The sequence below is a fragment of the Hordeum vulgare genome, chromosome 2H (genome assembly GCF_904849725.1).
Source record: "Hordeum vulgare subsp. vulgare chromosome 2H, MorexV3_pseudomolecules_assembly, whole genome shotgun sequence".
Lineage (NCBI taxonomy): Eukaryota > Viridiplantae > Streptophyta > Magnoliopsida > Poales > Poaceae > Hordeum > Hordeum vulgare.
In genome coordinates, this window is record NC_058519.1 from 431,741,719 (window position 1) to 431,762,278 (window position 20,560).

Consider the following 20,560-nt stretch of genomic DNA (forward strand, 5'->3'; position numbering starts at 1 on the left):
CTTCTCTGCTTCTTCTTCTTCTTCTTCTTTCTTTTTATTTTTCCTATTTCTTCTCCTCTTCTCCTCTTGTTGGAGCTAAACTACCTAATTATGTCTTTTTGGAGCTAAATGGGCTAATTATCCCATTTTAGAGGAAAACAAGCTAAGTATATAATATTCATGAGCTAACCAAGGTTATTATGCCATTTTGAGCTTATTATGGTATTTTGGAGCTAAATGGGCTAATTATGTCATTGTTGGGGAAATTAAAGCAAGGATAATATGAAAGAGGAGAAGAATGAGGAGGAGGAGGAGAAGAAGAAGATATCAAGAAGAAGGAGGAGAAGGAGGAGGAGGAGAAGGTCTAGAAGGTCCTTGGCCTTCTCCTTCTCCTCCTCCTCCTTCTTCTCCTTCTTCTCTTCTTCTTCTTCTTCTTCTTCTTTCTTTTCATTTTGCCTATTTCTTCTCCTCTTCTCCTCTTTTTGGAGCTAAATTACCTAATTATGTCTTTTTGGGAGCTAATTGGGCTAATTATCCCATTTAAGAGGAAAACAAGCTAAGTATATAATATTCATGAGCTAACCAAGGTTCTTATGCCATTTTGATCTTATTATGGTATTTTGGAGTTAAATGGGCTAATTATGTCATTGTTGGGGAAATTAAAGCAAGGATAATATGAAAGAGGAGAAGAAAGAGGAGGAGGAAGAGAAGAAGAAGAAATCAATAAGGAGGAGAAGGAGGAGGAGGAGAAGGACAAGAAGGTCCTTGGCCTTCTCCGCCTTCTTCTTCTCCTCCTCCTCCTCCTCCTTCTTCTCTTCTTCTTCTTCTTCTCTCTTTTCATTTTTCCTATTTCTTCTCCACTTGTTGCAGCTAAATTACCTAATTATGTCTTCTTGGAGCTAAATGGGCTAATTATCTCATTTTAGAGGAAAACAAGCTAAGTATATAATATTCATGAGCTAACCAAGGTTCTTATGCCATTTTGAGGTTATTATGGCGTTTTGGAGCTAAATGGGTAATTATGGTTTTTTGGGGAAATTAAAGCAAGAATAATATGAAAGATGTGACGCCCTCGGCATAATCGTACGCTAACCATACACGCAAATGCGTACGATCAAACCCAAGGACTCACGGGAAGATATCACAACACAACTCTAGACACAAATAAAATAACATCAGCTTCATATTACAAGCCAGGGGCCTCGAGGGCTAGAATACGAAAGCTCGATAAACACATGAGTCAGAGGAAGCAACAAATATCTGAGTACAGACATAAAACATGGGGTGCCTTAGAGAAGGCTAGCACAAAAGATACAACGATCGAACGAGGCGAGGCCTCCTGCCTGGGAACCTCCTAACTACTCCTGATCATCAGCGGCCTCCACGTAGTAGTAGGCACCGTCGGGGTAGCAGTCGTCGGTGGCGGGGACCTCCATCTCCTGGGCTCCATCATCTGGTCGTAGCAAACGGATCAAGGGAACAAGGGGGGAGCAAAGCAGCGGTGAGTACTCATCCAAAGTACTCGCAAGTCTTACATCAGAACTATTCTAATTATGCATCAGTATCAAAGAAGGGGGGGGTTATATGTGGACTGACTGCAGCAATGCGAGAATAGAGAGAGAAGGCCTAGTCCTATCGAAGACTAGCATCTTCAGGGTCTTGCAGCAATAGACGAGAGTAGAACAGGGGGTAACATGTTAATAATCATATTGTTGCAGCAATATTAAAGTGAGGTCACGCCTAAAGATCCTCCCTCGACTCCCTACGAGGAAGCAATCCCGAGGCAAACTAATTCCAGTTAAGTAACAATTGTAGTTGTAAAAGATCGGGGCACAACTCCAAGTCGTCCTGTAACCGTGGACACGGCTATCTGAATAGTTAATTTTCATCCCTGCAGGGGTGCACCACATGTCCCGTCACGCTCGATAACACTTTGGCCGGACATACTTTTCTGGGTCCTGCCCGGCCTCGGAATATCGACACGTCGCAGCCCCACCTAAGACTAATCAGAGAGGCCAGCCCGCCGGTCTAAATCCTAAGCACAAAGGGTTCGTGGGCCCAGTTCCCCTTCACGCTCGTGCACGTGGCATGGGCGGCCGACGTCAGTCCTAGCATCCCTTAATCACAAGCGCGATGCATCTCGGGACCACTCGGGCGCGCGTCGCTACATTGCTGGCATCTGAAGAGCTTCGGCTGATACCGCGACGCCGAGTACCCATAATTCTTCCCGCGTAGCCAGTTAGTGCGAAAAGGTCTCCGACCAACCCAGATCAAATACCCAAATCCATTAGCATTTTAAAATAGGCCATCAACACAGTCTCACGGGAATCCACCCGTCTTACAACTAATCAACAATGGTCCCAGTAACATGGTCGAGTAACTGTGTGGTTGTAACATTGGGGGAATCCGAGGTATCACCCTCGTTGGATTCCGAACGATGTACCCGTCAAGGTGGGCTTAGAGGAATCACCCTCGGTGGTCCCACACTCGCGGGGTGGCACGACAGAGACGTCATCGGGAATGGTGAAAGAGCAATCACCCACGATAACCACGACCGACTAGCTATACTACAGATATATCATCAGGAGTACTTAGTGAGGTGTCACCCTCGGTACCCGGTAGTATCTCTGTAGCGTCGTACAACAAAGGGGGTGAATGTGCTGTGTCAGGTGTGGCTCGTCGATCAGAGATCGAGATTTGAAAACAAGCGGGGCAACTGAACTACGGGGTCAGAGGGGATGACTGCTCCACCTATACTAAGCAGGTTAAAGGTACAGGACTGAAAGTAGCAGTTCATAAAAAACAGGCTATGCATCAGATATAGGAGCTAACTACAACAGTACCAAAATACTAATGCAAGCAGTAGGAAGAAAAACATAGGCGATATAGGAATGATCAAGGGGAATTTGCTTGCCTTGCTGCTCTGCGGCAAAGGACTGATCGGCAGGGTCGTAGATGTACCCGGCAGCAGTGTCAGTCTCGGGGTCTACCGGTAAGAAGAGGGGGAAGAAACAATAAATAATAGCACCGATGCAACACAAAGCATGACAAGGAAAGATGCAGGCTAGACATGAGCTAACGCAGCAACATCCGTCATAGACGGGTCAGAAGAATATCTGATGTTATTTTTCGGGTCTCGGGCTACTACCGGTTATACTGGAAACGATGGAAAAGTTCCAAGTCTGCTATGCTAGGGACGCGTGACAGACGAACGGGCCGTGTACCCGGGTTCGTCTCGATCTGCTGATCAACTTTCATGTTGAAATTATTTTGATCTGACTTACGGATTATTTTATATTAATTTTCAAAGTTTTATTAATTATTTAGGAATTAAAAACAGATTTAAATGATTTAATAAAATCCCATTATGACATCATCGCGATGTCAGGCTCACATCAACATTTGACCGGTCAACTGACCAGCGGGTCCCGAACGTCATAGGCACAAGTTTTAATATCGATTAAATATTGATTTAACAGATTAATTTAATGATGGACCCACGTGGCATTCTCTCATTATTTATTTATTTATCTTATTAATAAAAACATATATATTTTTTCTTTTTCCCTCCTTTTTTTTATAATTTATTTTACCTATTTGATTTTTCTTTTTAAATACTTTTCTTATACTTTCTTTTACAATTTATTATACATACTTCTAATTCTTTCTTTTATTTATTTATTTTCATTTACTATATTTCCTTTATTCATCTTATTCAATATCCACATTTAAATATATAGTGTTTACCGGTAATCCCTAAAGTGCCCGATTCGATATTATAATCCGTTAGGGAATTTCTTGATAACTCCCCGACGTTTTCATTTCAACAACACGAAAATCTTTTCTCGTCTGACTTTATTTTAAAGCTTCGAATTTGATTCGGTTTCAACCAACACGAGATCATTGATATCACTTCCGATGACGTGGCATCATTAGCGCGGGATCAGTGTCGCTTAATTACAATCATTACTGTAGCAAAAGTCGAGGATGTCACAATTCTCCCCTACTAACAAGAATTCTCGTCCCGAGAATTAAGAGGTAGAGGGAAAGAGCCCGGGGTATTCATCACGAAGATGATCCTCGCGTTCCCAAGTGGCTTCATCTTCAGAGTGATTTGACCACTGCACCTTAAGGAACTTAGTGACCTTGCGACGAGTCTTACGTTCACCTTGGTCGAGAATGCGGACCGGATGCTCTTTATAAGAGAGGTCTTCTTTTAGTTCAAGCATATTGTGATCCACTGCTCGAATAGGGTCCTTGAAGCAGCGACGGAGCTGAGAAACGTGGAAGACATCGTGAACCTGAGAAAGGTTCGTCGGCAGTTCCAATTGATAAGCCACTCTTCCACGCCTTTCGAGAACAGTGAAAGGACCAATATAACGAGGAGCTAACTTGCCCTTGATTCCGAAACGGTGTGCACCTCTCATTGGTGTGACACGAAGATAAGCTTTTTCGCCAGGTTGATAGACCATATCTTGATGATGACGGTCATACTGACTCTTCTGACGAGACTGAGCAGCCTTCAGATTCTCATGAATAATGCAGACTTGATCTTCGGCATGTTGAATAATATCCAGACCGAAGAGTGATCGTTCCCCAGTTTCTGACCAATTCAGAGGAGTTCGACACCTTCGCCCATAGAATACTTCGAAAGGGGCCATCTTCAGACTAGCTTGATAGCTATTGTTGTAAGAGAACTCGGCATACGGAAGAGATTCCTCCCATTTCTTACCGAAACAAATGACACAAGCTCGAAGCATGTCCTCGAGAATTTGGTTGACTCGTTCAACTTGTCCCTGGGATTGAGGATGAAATGCAGTGCTGAAGGACAGATGAGTCCCCATAGCCTTCTGAAAACTTTCCCAGAATTTTGAAGTGAACAAACTGCCACGGTCCGAACTGATTACCAACGGAATACCATGAAGTGAAACAACTCTTGACATATAAAGATCTGCCAGCTGACTAGCATTAATCGTTTCTTTGACGGCCAGGAAATGTGCGACTTTGGACAGTCGATCAATGACGACAAGAATAGCATCATTACCTTTCTGAGATCTGGGAAAACCAGTGACGAAATCGATTTCAACGTGGTCCCATTTCCACTCGGGAATAGAGATAGGTTGCAGAGTTCCAGCAGGCTTTTGGTGTTCTGCTTTGATACGCCGGCATATATCACATTCTGCCACATAGCGTGCAATGTCTTGTTTCATATTGGGCCACCAGAATCTTTGCCGGATGTCTTGGTACATCTTGGTACTACCTGGGTGAATAGACAATGGTGTGTCATGCGCTTCTTCCATCACCTTCCCAGTCATCCTGAGATTTTCCTTCTTATTTGGGACGAATAGGCGACCCTTGAAATACAAGGCGCCACCTTCATCAACAGTGAAAAAGGAGGGTTTACCCTTCGCAATATAGCTCTTAATCCTGTCGACATCATCGTCAAAGTCTTGCAGATTCTTTATGGAGCTCACAAGATCTTGTTCAACCACTAGGTTACTGAGGGAACCCTGATTAACAACACGAAGGTTCATCTTTTGACAATCTTCAGGAGGGGGAACAAGGTAACCCTGAGGAACAATGTGGAGGTTCAGCTTACGGAATTCCTCTTGCAGACGATCGTGAACCTGATGAACCTGGAGGTGGTTGCAGTATGACTTGCGACTTAAGGCATCAGCCATTACATTAGCCTTGCCAGGGGTATATGATATACTACAGTCAAAATCTGCTATACGCTCCATCCATCTTTGTTGACGCAGGTTCAGCTCCGGTTGAGTGAACAAGTACTTCAGACTTTGATGGTCGGTGTAGATTTCACAGCGATTATCGACAAGGTATTGTCGCCATTCCTTCAATGCATGAATGACTGCGGCAAGCTCGAGATCATGAACTGGGTAGTTCTCTTCATGAGCACGCAGTTGACGTGAAGCATAAGTGATCACCTTGCGATCCTGCATTAGGACACAACCTATTCCTTGACGAGAAGCATCATAGTATATGACGAAGTCCCTTTTCGTATCTAGAGGAGCAAGTACTGGAGCGGACGTCAGTTTGTCCATGAGTGCCTGGAAACTTTCCTGACATTTATCAGTCCATTCATACTTAACACCTTTGTGAAGCAGGTTGGTTAAGGGCTTCGCAATCTTGGAGAAGTTCTCCACGAATCGACGGCAATAGCTGGCGAGTCCGAGAAAACTTCTGACTTGCTTGACATTCTTCAGGGGAGTCCAGTCAAGAATAGCTTGAATTCGTTCGGGGTTGACCGCAATACCATCCTTGGAAATCACATGACCAAGGTAAGTCACTTCGTCTAGCCAGAACTCACATTTGGAATACTTCGCATAGAGTTTATGCTCCTGAAGCTTATCGAGTACAAGACGAAGATGTCCAGCATGCTCTTCTTTGTTCTTCGAAAACACCAGAATATCATCCAGATATACCATGACAAATTTGTCGAGATAGTCCATGAATATATAATTCATCAATCGAGAGAAGGTTGCCGGTGCATTGGTTAAGCCGAAGGACATGACGGTGTACTCGTATGATCCATATCGAGTAACAAAGGCGGTCTTTGGAATATCCTCCTTGCGAACACGGATCTGGTGGTATCCCAATCTCAAGTCGAGCTTAGAGAAAACGGTGGAACCAGCAAGTTGATCATACAAATCATTTATCCGAGGGAGAGGATATTTGTTTTGAATAGTGGCCTGGTTGATAGGACGATAGTCTTGGACCAATCGATTTGTCCCATCCTTCTTCTTAACAAAGAGAGAAGGTGCTCCCCAAGCAGAGGAACTCGGACGGATGAAACCCAGACGGAGCGAGTTGTCAATTTCTTGCTTAAGGTCAAGGAGTTCATGTGGTGGCATTTTATAAGGACGCTTGGCAATAGGAGTGGTACCGGGTACCAAGTCAATGACAAACTCGATAGCTCGAGCAGGGGGAATTCCCGGAAGTTCTTCTGGAAAGACATCTTGGAATTCTCGGACCACTGGAATGTTTTCAATCCCTTCAAGAGGCGACGCATTTAATGCATTCAAAGCATACAGCCGTGCCTCAGCATTACGGACGAGATGCACAAAGTAGCTTATTACTTCATCTGAAGGGTGTAGGAGGTGGACGGTCTTGGTGGCACAAACGATCGATGCCGTATGAGCTTTCAACCAGTCCATCCCCAATATGAGATCAATGTTGGATGACTTTAGTAGGATGGGGTTGGCAAGGAATTCTAATCCTTCAATTTCAACTGGAACATGGGGGCAAACCACAGAGGTTCGGCATTCGCCCCCAGGGGTGTTTACCACTATCGGGATGTTCATCTCTTCGCTCCTAATGTCATGCATGTATGCAAAATTTTCCGACATAAAGGAATGCGATGCTCCTGTATCAAACAATACAGAAGCAGGTACTGAGTTAACGAGAAGTGTACCCATCACGGTAGCAGGCTGGTCTTGAGCTTGACCCATATCAATGTTGTTGGCCTGACCACGAACATAAGCAGGCTTAGTGTTGAAGTTGCGGTTCTGGTTGTTGCCACTGCCAGTTGCGGGAAGTGCCAGCTGATTCGGATTCTGCCTGCAGTCTCTAGCACGGTGACCTGGACGGCCACACTTGAAGCACAGCCCGTCCTCAGGACGGGAAGGAGGAACTCGAGGTGGTGGAGCTGGGAGCCTTGGCTGCCTAGGTGGTGGAGGAGGCAGGCGAGGTGCAGCATAGGACGGCCGCGGAGTAGGAGCAGGTGCATGGTACATGTTGTGGGGAATCCAGATCTTCCGCTTCTGTGCAGATGAGCCCGAAGATGAGCCCATGTCACGGTTGCGCTTGCTGCTATCTTTGTATTCCTGCAGACCAGTCTCAACCTGAATAGCCTTGTTCACCAGGGTGGCGAAGTCAGCATAGTCCTGAACGAGGAGTGTCAGCTTGATATCAGGGTGGAGGCCTCCACGGAACTTCTCCTGCCTGCGTGCATCAGTCGCAATGTCTTCTTCAGCATAGCGAGATAATTCCAGAAATTCCCGCTGATAAGCATCCACAGTCTTGTTGCCCTGGACCAAGTTGCGGAACTCACGCTTCTTCCGGTCCATGATTCCCTAGGGAATGTATCGAGCACGGAAAGCAGCCTTGAACTCTGCCCAAGTGATGATAGTCCCATCGGGCTGGGAGCGCCTGTGACTGTCCCACCATTGAGCAGCAGGACCCTTCAGAAAGTAGGCGGCAAAGTTGACATAGCTCGCCAGGGGCACATTGGCAGACTCTAGCTCATAGGAAATGTCACGGAGCCAGTCATCAGCATCTAGAGGCTGAGTTGAGCTGCGGTAGATCGCAGGGTTGAGACGGCAGAAGTCTTGCAGTGTCACGCCTTGTGGTTGGTTCATGTTCGGCCTTTGGAATTGATCCATGAGCCCTTGCATAAACTAGCGGTTCAGCTCAAACTGTTGGATCATCCCCGCCATATACTCAGGAGGCGGGGGTGGTGCATCGTTGGCAGGGCCACGCGGGCGGCCAGCTGGTCTAACCATCCTGTTAAATATTTAGCAGGGGTAGTTTAGCTTAAAGTAATTGAAAGGCATCGCACGCATTCATGAAGTAATCAAGCATAATGAAAGGGAAATGCGATAGATACTCCATAGTAGTTGAGTTCGACATACAGACCCATACATAAGTTCGATTACAGACTAACGATTACAAATTCGAAATTTGGCGATAGCCCGGACGCATTTGACGATACCCTGGACTCACTAGGCGGCGCGCAGGCACGTGGTGGAAGAGTACCACAATGAGATGTAGCGATAAGGCTACATCAACGTCGGAGAGGACGATCGAATCCTGGTAGCTGGCGGTGATAGAAGGTAGGGACAGGACCCTGTGTCCCGTTGTGACTCTGGTGAGGGTACCGCATCCAGTCGAGCAGCTGAGGTCCAAGTGCAGGGGTTCTACCCCCAACATCAGTCCACTCGAGAGCTGATGGTAGCTCTGTCCTGCTCGGCTCGCGGATGCGCATAGGTGGAACCCTCGGACAGTGTGATGGCTGTAGCTCTGTCAACGCGTCGTAAAGACGAGCGCGCGTAGCATGCAACTCCACAGTCAGAGCTCCGAAAGCACGATCCATTGCCTCAGTGTACTGCACCAGAATCCGCGCGTCGTAGCGACGCGTCACGTAGGGGGCACAGACAGCGACGTAGGAACGGTCGCTGCGCTCCCGAACGTCAGAAGCGTAGGCAGTGAGATCAGACCCAGTCTCATCCCCAGCAGGAGCATGCGGGATGTATCTGAAAGGGCTCTCCTCCAGGTGAGGGTACGCTCCACGGAGACAGGTGATGGCGATGTAGGCCGCATCATGGACGGCCATCTCGACCGACACTCCAATACCACAGAACACGTGGCGCTCGAGGGTCTCGCCGCCCTTCTGGTCGAAGATGCGAACCTCAGCCTGGTACTGGTACTGGTTATACTCGCGGAAATCCTCGAACACAGTGTACTCGGGGTACCAGCGATATCCCAGCCTGGTCAGGAGATCGACCAAAACGGCCGGGAACCCAGTCGTCTCAGTGGCCTGTGTCAGGCGCACGTGCTGTCTTGCGGGACGCATCTGAAAATAAGATTGACGGATGTCAATGAGAGTGTGTGTAATACATATTCAGGAGAAAAAGAGTAGATAGTCCAGCGCTCCGGATCGATGTGATTCGAGAACCTAATGTTAGAGTTAGTAAAATCTTTGACCCGAAAGAGAAGAGAAAGTAGAGCCCAGAGTATAGGAAAGAAGTAAAAGATACTAATACCACCCAATTGAGATGTGGGCCCGTAAGCCACAACATCAGTGTTAGTAAAGTTTTTTCAAACACTAGACTCAACTTCGGCCAAGGAGTTGGAAAGGGGGCTACCTACAGGCAGTTGGCTCTGATACCAACTTGTGATGCCCTCGGCTTAATCGTACGCTAACCATACACGCAAATGCGTACGATCAAACCCAAGGACTCACGGAAGATATCACAACACAACTCTAGACACAAATAAAATAACATCAGCTTCATATTACAAGCCAAGGGCCTCGAGGGCTAGAATACGAAAGCTCGATAAACACACGAGTCAGCGGAAGCAACAAATATCTGAGTACAGACATAAAACATGGGGTGCCTTAGAGAAGGCTAGCACAAAAGATACAATGATCGAACGAGGCGAGGCCTCCTGCCTGGGAACCTCCTAACTACTCCTGATCATCAGCGGCCTCCACGTAGTAGTAGGCACCGTCGGGGTAGCAGTCGTCGGCGGCGGGGACCTCCATCTCATGGGCTCCATCATCTGGTCGCAGCAAACGGATCAAGGGAACAAGGGGGGGAGCAAAGCAGCGGTGAGTACTCATCCAAAGTACTCGCAAGTCTTACATCAGAACTATTCTAATTATGCATCAGTATCAAAGAAGGGGGGGGGTTATATGTGGACTGACTGCAGCAATGCGAGAATAGAGAGAGAAGGCCTAGTCCTATCGAAGACTAGCATCTTCAGGGTCTTGCAGCAATAGACGAGAGTAGAACAGGGGTAACATGTTAATAATCATATTGTTGCAGCAATATTAAAGTGAGGTCACGCCTAAAGATCCTCCCTCGACTCCGTGCGAGGAAGCAATCCCGAGGCAAACTAATTCCAGTTAAGTAACAATTGTAGTTGTAAAAGATCGGGGCACAACTCCAAGTCGTCCTGTAACCGTGGACACGGCTATCCGAATAGTTAATTTTCATCCCTACAGGGGTGCACCACATGTCCCGTCACGCTCGATAACACTCTGGCCGAACATACTTTTCTGGGTCCTGCCCGGCCTCGGAATATCGACACGTCGCAGCCCCACCTAAGACTAATCAGAGAGGCCAGCCCGCCGGTCTAAATCCTAAGCACAAAGGGTTCGTGGGCCCAGTTCCCCTTCACGCTCCTGCACGTGGCGTGGGCGGCCGACGTCAGTCCTAGCATCCCTTAATCACAAGCGCGATGAATCTCGGGACCACTCGGGCGCGCGCCGCTACATTGCTGGCATCTGAAAAGCTTCGGCTGATACCGCGACGCCGAGTACCCATAATTCTTCCTGCGTAGCCGGTTAGTGCGAAAAGGTCTCCGACCAACCCAGATCAAATACCCAAATCCATTAGCATTTTAAAATAGGCCATCAACACAGTCTCACGGGAATCCACCCGTCTTACAACTAATCACCAATGATCCCAGTAACATGGTCGAGTAACTGTGTGGTTGTAACATCGGGGGAATCTGAGGTATCACCCTCGTTGGATTCCGAACGATGTACCCGTCAAGGTGGGCTTAGAGGAATCACCCTCGGGGGTCCCACACTCGCGGGGTGGCACGACAGAGACGTCATCGGGAATGGTGAAAGAGGAATCACCCTCGATAACCACGACCGACTAGCTATACTACAGAGATATCATCAGGAGTACTTAGTGAGGTGTCACCCTCGGTACCCGATAGTATCTCTGTAGCGTCGTACAACAAAGGGGGGTGAATGTGCTGTGTCGGGTCTGGCTCGTCGATCAGAGATCGAGATTTGAAAACAAGCGGGGCAACTGAACTACGGGGTCAGAGGGGATGACTGCTCCACCAATACTAAGCAGGTTAAAGGTACAGGACTGAAAGTAGCAGTTCATAAAAAACAGGCTATGCATCAGATATAGGAGCTAACTACAACAGTAGCAAAATACTAATGCAAGCAGTAGGAAGAAAAACATAGGCGATATAGGAATGATCAAGGGGAATTTGCTTGCCTTGCTGCTCTGCGGCAAAGGACTGATCGGCAGGGTCGTAGATGTACCTGGCAGCAGTGTCAGTCTCGGGGTCTACCGCTAAGAAGAGGGGGAAGAAACAATAAATAATAGCACCGATGCAACACAAAGCATGACAAGGAAAGATGCAGGCTAGACATGAGCTAACGCAGCAACATCCGTCATAGACGGGTCGGAAGAATATCTGATGATATTTTCCGGGTCTCGGGCTACTACCGGTTATACTGGAAACGATGGAAAAGTTCCAAGTCTGCTATGCTAGGGACGCGTGACAGACGAACGGGCCGTGTACCCGGGTTCGTCTCGATCTGCTGATCAACTTTCATGTTGAAATTATTTTGATCTGACTTACGGATTATTTTATATTAATTTTCAAAGTTTTATTAATTATTTAGGAATTAAAAACAGATTTAAATGATTTAATAAAATCCCATTATGACATCATCGCGATGTCAGGCTGACATCAACATTTGACCGGTCAACTAACCAGCGGGTCCCGAACGTCATAGGCACAAGTTTTAATATCGATTAAATATTGATTTAACAGATTAATTTAATGATGGACCCACGTGGCATTCTCTCATTATTTATTTATTTATCTTATTAATAAAAACATATATATTTTTTCTTTTTCCCTCCTTTTTTTTAATTTATTTTACCTATTTGATTTTTCTTTTTAAATACTTTTCTTATACTTTCTTTTACAATTTATTATACATACTTCTAATTCTTTCTTTTATTTATTTATTTTCGTTTACTATATTTCCTTTATTCATCTTATTCAATATCCACATTTAAATATATAGTGTTTACCGATAATCCCTAAAGTGCCCGATTCGATATTATAATCCGTTAGGGAATTTATTTATAACTCCCCGACGTTTTCATTTCAACAACACGAAAATCTTTTCTCGTCTGACTTTATTTTAAAGCTTCGAATTTGATTCGGTTTCAACCAACACGAGATCATTGATATCACTTCCGATAACGTGGCATCATTAGCGCGGGATCAGTGTCGCTTAATTACAATCATTACTGTAGCAAAAGTCGAGGATGTCACAAAAGAGGAGAAGAAAGAGGAGGAGGAGGAGAACTAGAAGAAATCAAGAAGAAGGAGGAGAAGGAGGAGGAGGAGAAGGACTAGAAGGTTCTTGGCCTTCTCCTCCTCCTCCTCCTCCTCCTCCTGCTCCTCCTTCTCCTTCTTCTCTTCTTCTTCTTCTTCTTCTTCTTTCTTTTCATTTTTCCTATTTCTTCTCCTCTTGTTGGAGCTAAATTACCTAATTATGGCTTGTTGGAGCTAAATGGGCTAATTATCTCATTTTAGAGGAAAACAAGCTAAGTATATAATATTCATGAGCTATCCAAGGTTCTTATGCCATTTTGAGGTTATTATGGCATTTTGGAGCTAAATGGGATAATTATGTCTTTTTGGGGAAATTAAAGCAAGGATAATATGAAAGAGGAGAAGAAAGAGGAGGACGAGGAGAAGAATAAGAAATCAAGAAGAAGGAGGAGAAGGAGGAGAAGGAGGAGGAGGAGAAGGACTATAAGGTCCTTGGCCTTCTTCTTCTCCTCCTCTTCCTCCTTCTCCTTCTCTTCTTCTTCTTCTTCTTCTTCTTCTTCTTCTTTCTTTTCATTTTGCCTATTTCTTCTCCTCTTCTCCTCTTGTTGGAGCTAAATTACCTAATTATGTCTTTTTTTGGAGCTAAATAGCTCAATTATTCCATTTTAGAGGAAAATAAGCTAAGTATATAATATTCATGAGCTAACCAAGGTTCTTATGCCATTTTGAGCTTATTATGGTATTTTGGACCTAAATGGGCTAATTATGTCATTGTTGGGAAAATTAAAGCAAGGATAATATGAAAGAGGAGAAGAAATAGGAGGAGGAGGAGAAGAAGAAGAAATCAAGAAGAAGGAGGAGAAGGAGGAGAAGGAGGAGGAGGAGAAGGACTAGAAGGTCCTTGGCCTTCTCCTCCTTCTCCTCCTCCTCCTCCTCCTCTTTCTCCTTCTTCTCTTCTTCTTCTTCTTCTTTCTTTTCATTTTTCCTATTTCTTCTCCTCTTGTTGCAGCTAAATTAGCTAATTATGTCTTCTTGGAGCTAAATGGGCTAATTATCTCATTTTAGAGGAAAACAAGCTAAGTATATAATATTCATGTGCTAACCAAGGTTCTTATGCCATTTTGAGGTTATTATGGCATTTTAGAGCTAAATGGCATAATTATGTCTTTTTGGGGAAATTAAAGCAAGGATAATATGAAAGAGGATAAGAAAGAGGAGGAGGAGGAGAACAAGAAGAAATCAAGAAGAAGGAGGAGAAGGAGGAGGAGGAGAAGGACTAGAAGGTCCTTGGCCTTCTCCTCCTCCTCCTCCTCCTCCTTCTCCTCCTTCTCCTTCTTCTCTTCTTCTTCTTCTTCTTTCTTTACATTTTTCCTATTTATTCTCCTCTTGTTGGAGCTAAATTACCAAATTATGTCTTCTTGGAGCTAAATGGGCTAATTATCTCATTTTATAGGAAAACAAGGTAAGTATATAATATTCATGAGCTGTCCAAGGTTCCTATGCCATTTTGAGGTTATTATGGCATTTTTGAGCTAAATGGGATAATTATGTCTTTTTGGGGAAATTAAAGCAAGGATAATATGAAAGAGGAGAATAAAGAGGAAGAGGAGGAGAAGAATAAGAAATCAAGAAGAAGGAGGAGAAGGAGGAGGAGGAGAAGGACTAGAAGATCCTTGGCCTTCTCCTCCTTCTCCTCCTCCTCCTCCTCCTTCTCCTTCTTCTCTTCTTGTTCTTCTTCTTTCTTTTAATTTTTCCTATTTCTTCTCCTCTTCTCCTCTTCTTGGAGCTAAATTACCTAATTATGTCTTTTTGGAGCTAAATGGGCTAATTATCTCATTTTAGAGGAAGACAAGCTAAGTATATAATATTCATGAGCTAACCAAGGTTCTTATGCCATTTTGAGGTTATTATGGCATTTTGGAGCTAAATGGGCTAATTATGTATTTTTGGGGAAATTAAAGCAAGGATAATATGAAAGAGTAGAAGAAATAGGAGGATGAGGAGAAGAAGAAGAAATCAAGAAGAAGGAGGAGAAGGAGGAGAAGGACTAGAAGGTCCTTGGCCTTCTCCTCCTTCTGCTCCTCCTCCTCCTCATCCTCCTTCTCCTTCTTCTCTTTTTCTTCTTCTTCTTTCTTTTCATTTGTCCTATCTCTTCTCCTCTTCTCCTCTTCTTGGAGCTAAATTACCTAATTATGTCTTTTTGGAGCTAAATGGGCTAATTATCTCATTTTAGAGGAAAACAGGCTAAGTATATAGTATTCATGAGCTAACCAAGGTTCTTATGCCATTTTGAGGTTATTATGGCATTTTTGAGCTAAATGGGATAATTATGTCTTTTTGGGGAAATTAAAGCAAGGATAATATGAAAGAGGAGAAGAAAGAGGAGGAGGAGGAGAAGAAGAAGAAATCAAGAAGAAGGAGGAGAAGGAGGGGAAGGAGGAGGAGGAGAAGGACTAGAAGGTCCTTGGCCTTCTCCTCCTTCTCCTCCTCCTCCTCCTCCTTCTGCTTCTTCTCTTCTTCTTCTTCTTCTTTCTTTTCATTTTTCCTATTTCTTCTCCTCTTCTCCTCTTCTTGGACCTAAATTACCTAATTATGTCTTTTTGGAGCTAAATGGGCTAATTATCTCATTTTAGAGGAAAACAAGCTAAGTATATAATATTCATGAGCTAACCAAGGTTCTTATGCCATTTTGAGGTTATTATGGCATTTTGGAGCTAAATGGGCTAATTATGTATTTTTGGGGAAATTAAAGCAAGGATAATATGAAAGAGGAGAAGAGAAACTTACCGTAGTGGTCATCAAGGAGGAGAAACACCACGGTTGCTCGCGGCGGCTTCGTTTGGAGACGGTTGCCCTAGAGAAGGGTCGTGCGATGCCGCTCGGGAGTTATTCTGCAGAAAAGATATTTTGCAATGTCTCAGTTAGCATGATGACACTCAATTATTAATACTAGTTTATAATGAAACTCACCGTGCCAATCGAAGAGAAGACGGGCATCGGCGGAGGGACTTGACCGCTCTTCTCGCACAGACCCTGAAGAGTGGGTCGTATTAGTTAGTAATGAAACAGACATGACACACATGATTTGGCTAATGTGAAAAAAAAATACCACAAAAAGCTCGTACAGGGCCCGTTGACCCGCCTCATTCCGGGCCCTCTCCTCCTCAATCAATCGTGCCGTGGTCTGGTCCCTCTCATCAAGAGGAGCCTGAAGAGCAGCCTGGCTTGCCAATCTCTCTTTCTCAAGAGCAGCCTGGTTTGCCGCTCTCTCTTTCTGAAGAGCAGTCTCAAACACCATTCCTCGTGACCACAGTAATGATCTATGGTGACACACATAATGAAATGGATGAAAGTGTTCTTAGTCCGTACAACTAACCTCGATGGCAAGTTCGACTGGCCGTGGACGACGCGTTATCTCAGGACAGCTGCTCGACTGGCTCGCCTTGATCTCCGGAAGAGTGAGCGGACAATGTATTATCCCATCTCCAATGGCTATCGAGCCATGGGGCCTCCCGCCACCAGATATCATCACCAGCTCTGGATCCAAAGGTTCCTGGCTAGGGTTAAAGTCATCCCCATTCGTAGCCTTCCCCGCGTCCCTGTATGCCACGAGCTTCTGGTGGGATGATATGTTGGTGAAGTTATTGGGATCATCCAGGTCATACTCAGAGAATGCCATTGCCTTCTTGTACGAGGCAGTATGGGCCATGCCATCAAGGTCGTACAAGTGTGGCATCTCAGTCTTATTGTGATGCGCCTAAAAGAGAGGAACAAAATATTAGCATCAAGAATGAATTGCATGAATCATGAAGCAAATCACATACCCAGTTTCGTCCAAACTGAAGTAAGTTGGCGCTGCCTTGATGGTGTGGCACACCAACCATTTGGCTACGGCGATCCTTCGCATTCTCGTGGACGGCTCGCCAGCTACCTGTACACCACTCATCAACCAACGCCTCCCAACAATCCATCTTATCCGCACACCATCTCGGGGGCACCTGTAAGTTATTAGAAAGAATTTTCAGTGCTACGCCTATGAATGAAATCAAGAAAACTACGTAGAAGGACTTAAGAATAGGTAATTACCTTCATGTATTGCTCCTTCTTCAGAAACTTTCCGCGGCAATCCTTCTTCTGCTTCTTAATACCACGCGTGGCGTAGTAATCTCGAATAGCCTGCGGCCGAGCCTTGTGGAGCAAGTTCTGTAGTAACCGCCTACACTCGGCCTCGAGAACCCTGTCCGCCTCCTCCTCATATCCATCGTCACACCTATAGAAGGTCTGCAATCAAACGTGAAAACACCGATTAGTACAATAATTAGTTATATTGTTAATTTTAGATTCTGTAAAACGATAATTTACCCAAAAGCTCTTGATCACCATCTCGGCCCTCGTGTGGCACAAGACACCATCTATAATCTCCTCCTGCGGGGCCTGCGCAGCCTGGTAGTGCTCCCAGGTAAATCCTAGTATAGGAACTTGACCCTCACTAGGCAACGTGACAAACCCCGAGAAATTTGTCTGGCAAAGCACACCAAGGACGGAATTCAGCCTACAGACTCCAAGAGGGTGTACCCATCCCCTGCAGTATGATAAGGTCAACGCATTAGATATTTGAACAAACTTGAAGGCAAAAGCTAAAAAAAAGGGTAAATGTAATTACCTATCTCCTTCAGGTTTAATCACCGGCCTCTGCTCACGGGTAGCCGGGGAGACCGGGAGATGTGTACTACCACGCTTGTACACGGTGGCCCCGTCCACCTTCACATCGCCCTCACTATCCGTAAGCTCATCCCCGCCATCCTCGCCCCCTGAGCCACCCAGACCCTTGGTCCAATCCGGCAACTCGGCACAATCCGGCCAGGTCTCCCATCCGGGCCTCTCCACGTCGGGTGAAGCCTCCGGAACCATAGTCTCCTTCGGCTGCTCCTGGTTCGAATGCACCTCGACCTGAGGGTGCTCCTCGACCGTAGTCTCATGGGACGAATGCCCGTCAACAACAGGCTCCTGGAACGGAGTCCCCGTAGCCTCCTCCACAAACGGGTCGACCATACTAGTCCTATGCTCGGGTGAATGAGCTGGTGGTGGTGGCGAGGACGGCTCAACAGTCCTCCTGGATCTTCCGTGGCCACCACCTCTCCCTGTACCCTTCCCCTTCTTCCCTACCCGACCAGCACCTCTCCCAGTGGGCAATGCTGCCGACGAAGAATAACCCACGGGTGGTGTCGACAGACTGTGTGCCAAGGCTCTAAGGAGAGATAGGGGTGGAAGGGAAGTACCACCCCTCGTGCGGGGTGCCTGGGAAGAACCCGTCGAGCGATCTGGACCAGCGCCCACCATCTTTCCACTCCTAGAGACCTGCCATGATAAAGATTAAAAGAAATTAGTACAACATAAAAAATTGAATAACTGACATGAATAATAATATGTACATGAATAATAAAGATTAAAATATATATAATTTAAGTTGTGAATCTTACAAACTAATAATCATCATCAATAAATGCATCATCATAATCACTATCACGCATGTCTTCATGAATGACGTGCTCGTCGGGTTCAACGACGTGAAGTTGCGAAAGGCCTTCCTTTAATCATTGAAACATTGACAGGTCATCCGTATCAGTAACCTCTACGAGTTCCAGGTCTTCTGGTTCTGGCTCAGGGCTAGAGTCGGATTCATTGTCGCTGTCTACTTCCATGTTCTTGGGTGAAGCACGGCGGTTCTTGAAACGTTTCTTGGAAAGACGTGTTTCTTGGAAGAATTCTCCATCATATGTGTCTGGGTTAATGTGAGGTTTATAATCCTGTTCATTTGGGAGAGGTGGTCTGACATGTGGCGGCACTTCATAAACAACATACCAACCTTCCAGATTCTTACCCGTTTGGCATGCCCATGGTAGATAGAAAACTTGGGTTGCCTGTTGAGCCGTAATATAGACATCGGGAACGTCCAAATGGGTGTTTGGATTGATTTCGACTAGTCCTATATGTTCATGAGTCCTTCTAGTCTTTTTCGGCTGGAACCAATAACATTTGAAGACTACGACGTTCGGTGGGTTTTCATCATAGAATTGAAGTTCATAAATTGCTTCAACTCTTCCATAATACTCGATAACACCTTCGCCGATAGCAGAGACACCACAATTTGTAGATTTCCGGTCGGGCATAGATACCTCTTTGCCAAAGGTACGAAAGAGATACCCGTCGATGTTGTATTTCTCAAATGAACGGACCTTATAGTCAAAACCATTAGCGGCTTGTCTCAATTCGGCATCCATAGACCCTGAATTAGCCTACAAGTTTAATACGAAACGGTTGTTGCATTAGCCGCAAGTTAAACCAAGAATGAAATGGTCCATTATTGATAATTACCGTTTGTTTGAACCAAGAGATGAAACCGGGATAGCCGCCTCCTGTCTATGACAAAAGCTCATACTCTTCGACGGAATCATTTTCGATCACCGCTCCATCCGAGAATTTGACGACGTAACGGTTGTTTGAAATATCCGGGAATAAGAGCATTTCAAATGAATTAGAAGTTACGGGAAAATGTGCCGAGAACTCAGTCAATGTACGGCCGCACTTCTGTTAGGTTGTTGAAGATATACAACGAAATGTTCCGCCATTCTTTGACATCCAACGTTATTGGTTTCGAAGCACCGGCTGGTGCGAGCTTCCCTTTGAATAGGCTGAGGTTGGACCCACATTTTTTAAGGTCTGCATCATTGTGCCGAGGCTTCCTAGTGTGCTGTCACAAAGTTTTCCACCTCCTCAGTAATGAATTCCTCAGCCATCGATGCTTCAATTCTACGCTTATTTTTACATTTAGCTCGAAGGGTCTTCTGCATCCTCTTAGTTGCATAGCACCAACGATCTTGCACGGGCCCACCCAATCTTGCCTCGGTCGGTAGATGTAAAATCAAATGCTGATTGGATGAAAGAAGCCTGGTGGAAAGATCTTCTCTAACTTGCACAACAACTCCGGTGCAAACTCCTCCATGTCTTCTACCACGCCAGGAAACAATTCTTTCGCACAAACAACACAGAAGAAATAGCTCAGCTCCGCCAGTACTAGCCATTCATCCTCAGGAATAAAGCCTCATAACATCACCGGCATTACTCGCTCTAGCCATATGTGCCAATCATGACTCTTGACACCAAAGATTTTTATTTTTTCAAGACTCGCTCCCCTCTTTAGATTCGCTGCATACCCATCGGGGAACATCAAGTGCATTTTGACCGACAAGATAATTTCCCTCATAGTTGGCCTTCCAACATTGAACCAGGCCTTTGGCTTCGACCACTTCTGCTTTCCTTTGCCTTCTCGCATGTTTTGTAACGGTCTATGACATAGTGTCTCTTGATCGACTCTAGCCTTAATATTATCCTTTGTCTTCCCATCTATGTCGAACAATGTACCAAAAATAGCCTCTCCGATATGCTTTTCAGTGTGCATCATGTCGATATTGTGTGGAAGAAGGAGGTCTTTGAAGTAAGGCAGATCCGAGAAGCATGGCTTGTGAGTCCAGGCGTGTTTTGAATTATACCCCTTGAAATACCCTGGACGCTCTGGATCAGGCTCGAGGGCGTTTCACTGATCCAGGATCTGTTGGCCTGTGAACGCAGGTGGTGCCAAGTTTTTGACAACTTTACCTTTCGTAAAGTTCTTCTTGTCTTTTCTGAACTGATGGTCGGGATCCAGGAACTGTCTATCCAAGTAAAAGCAAGAATACTT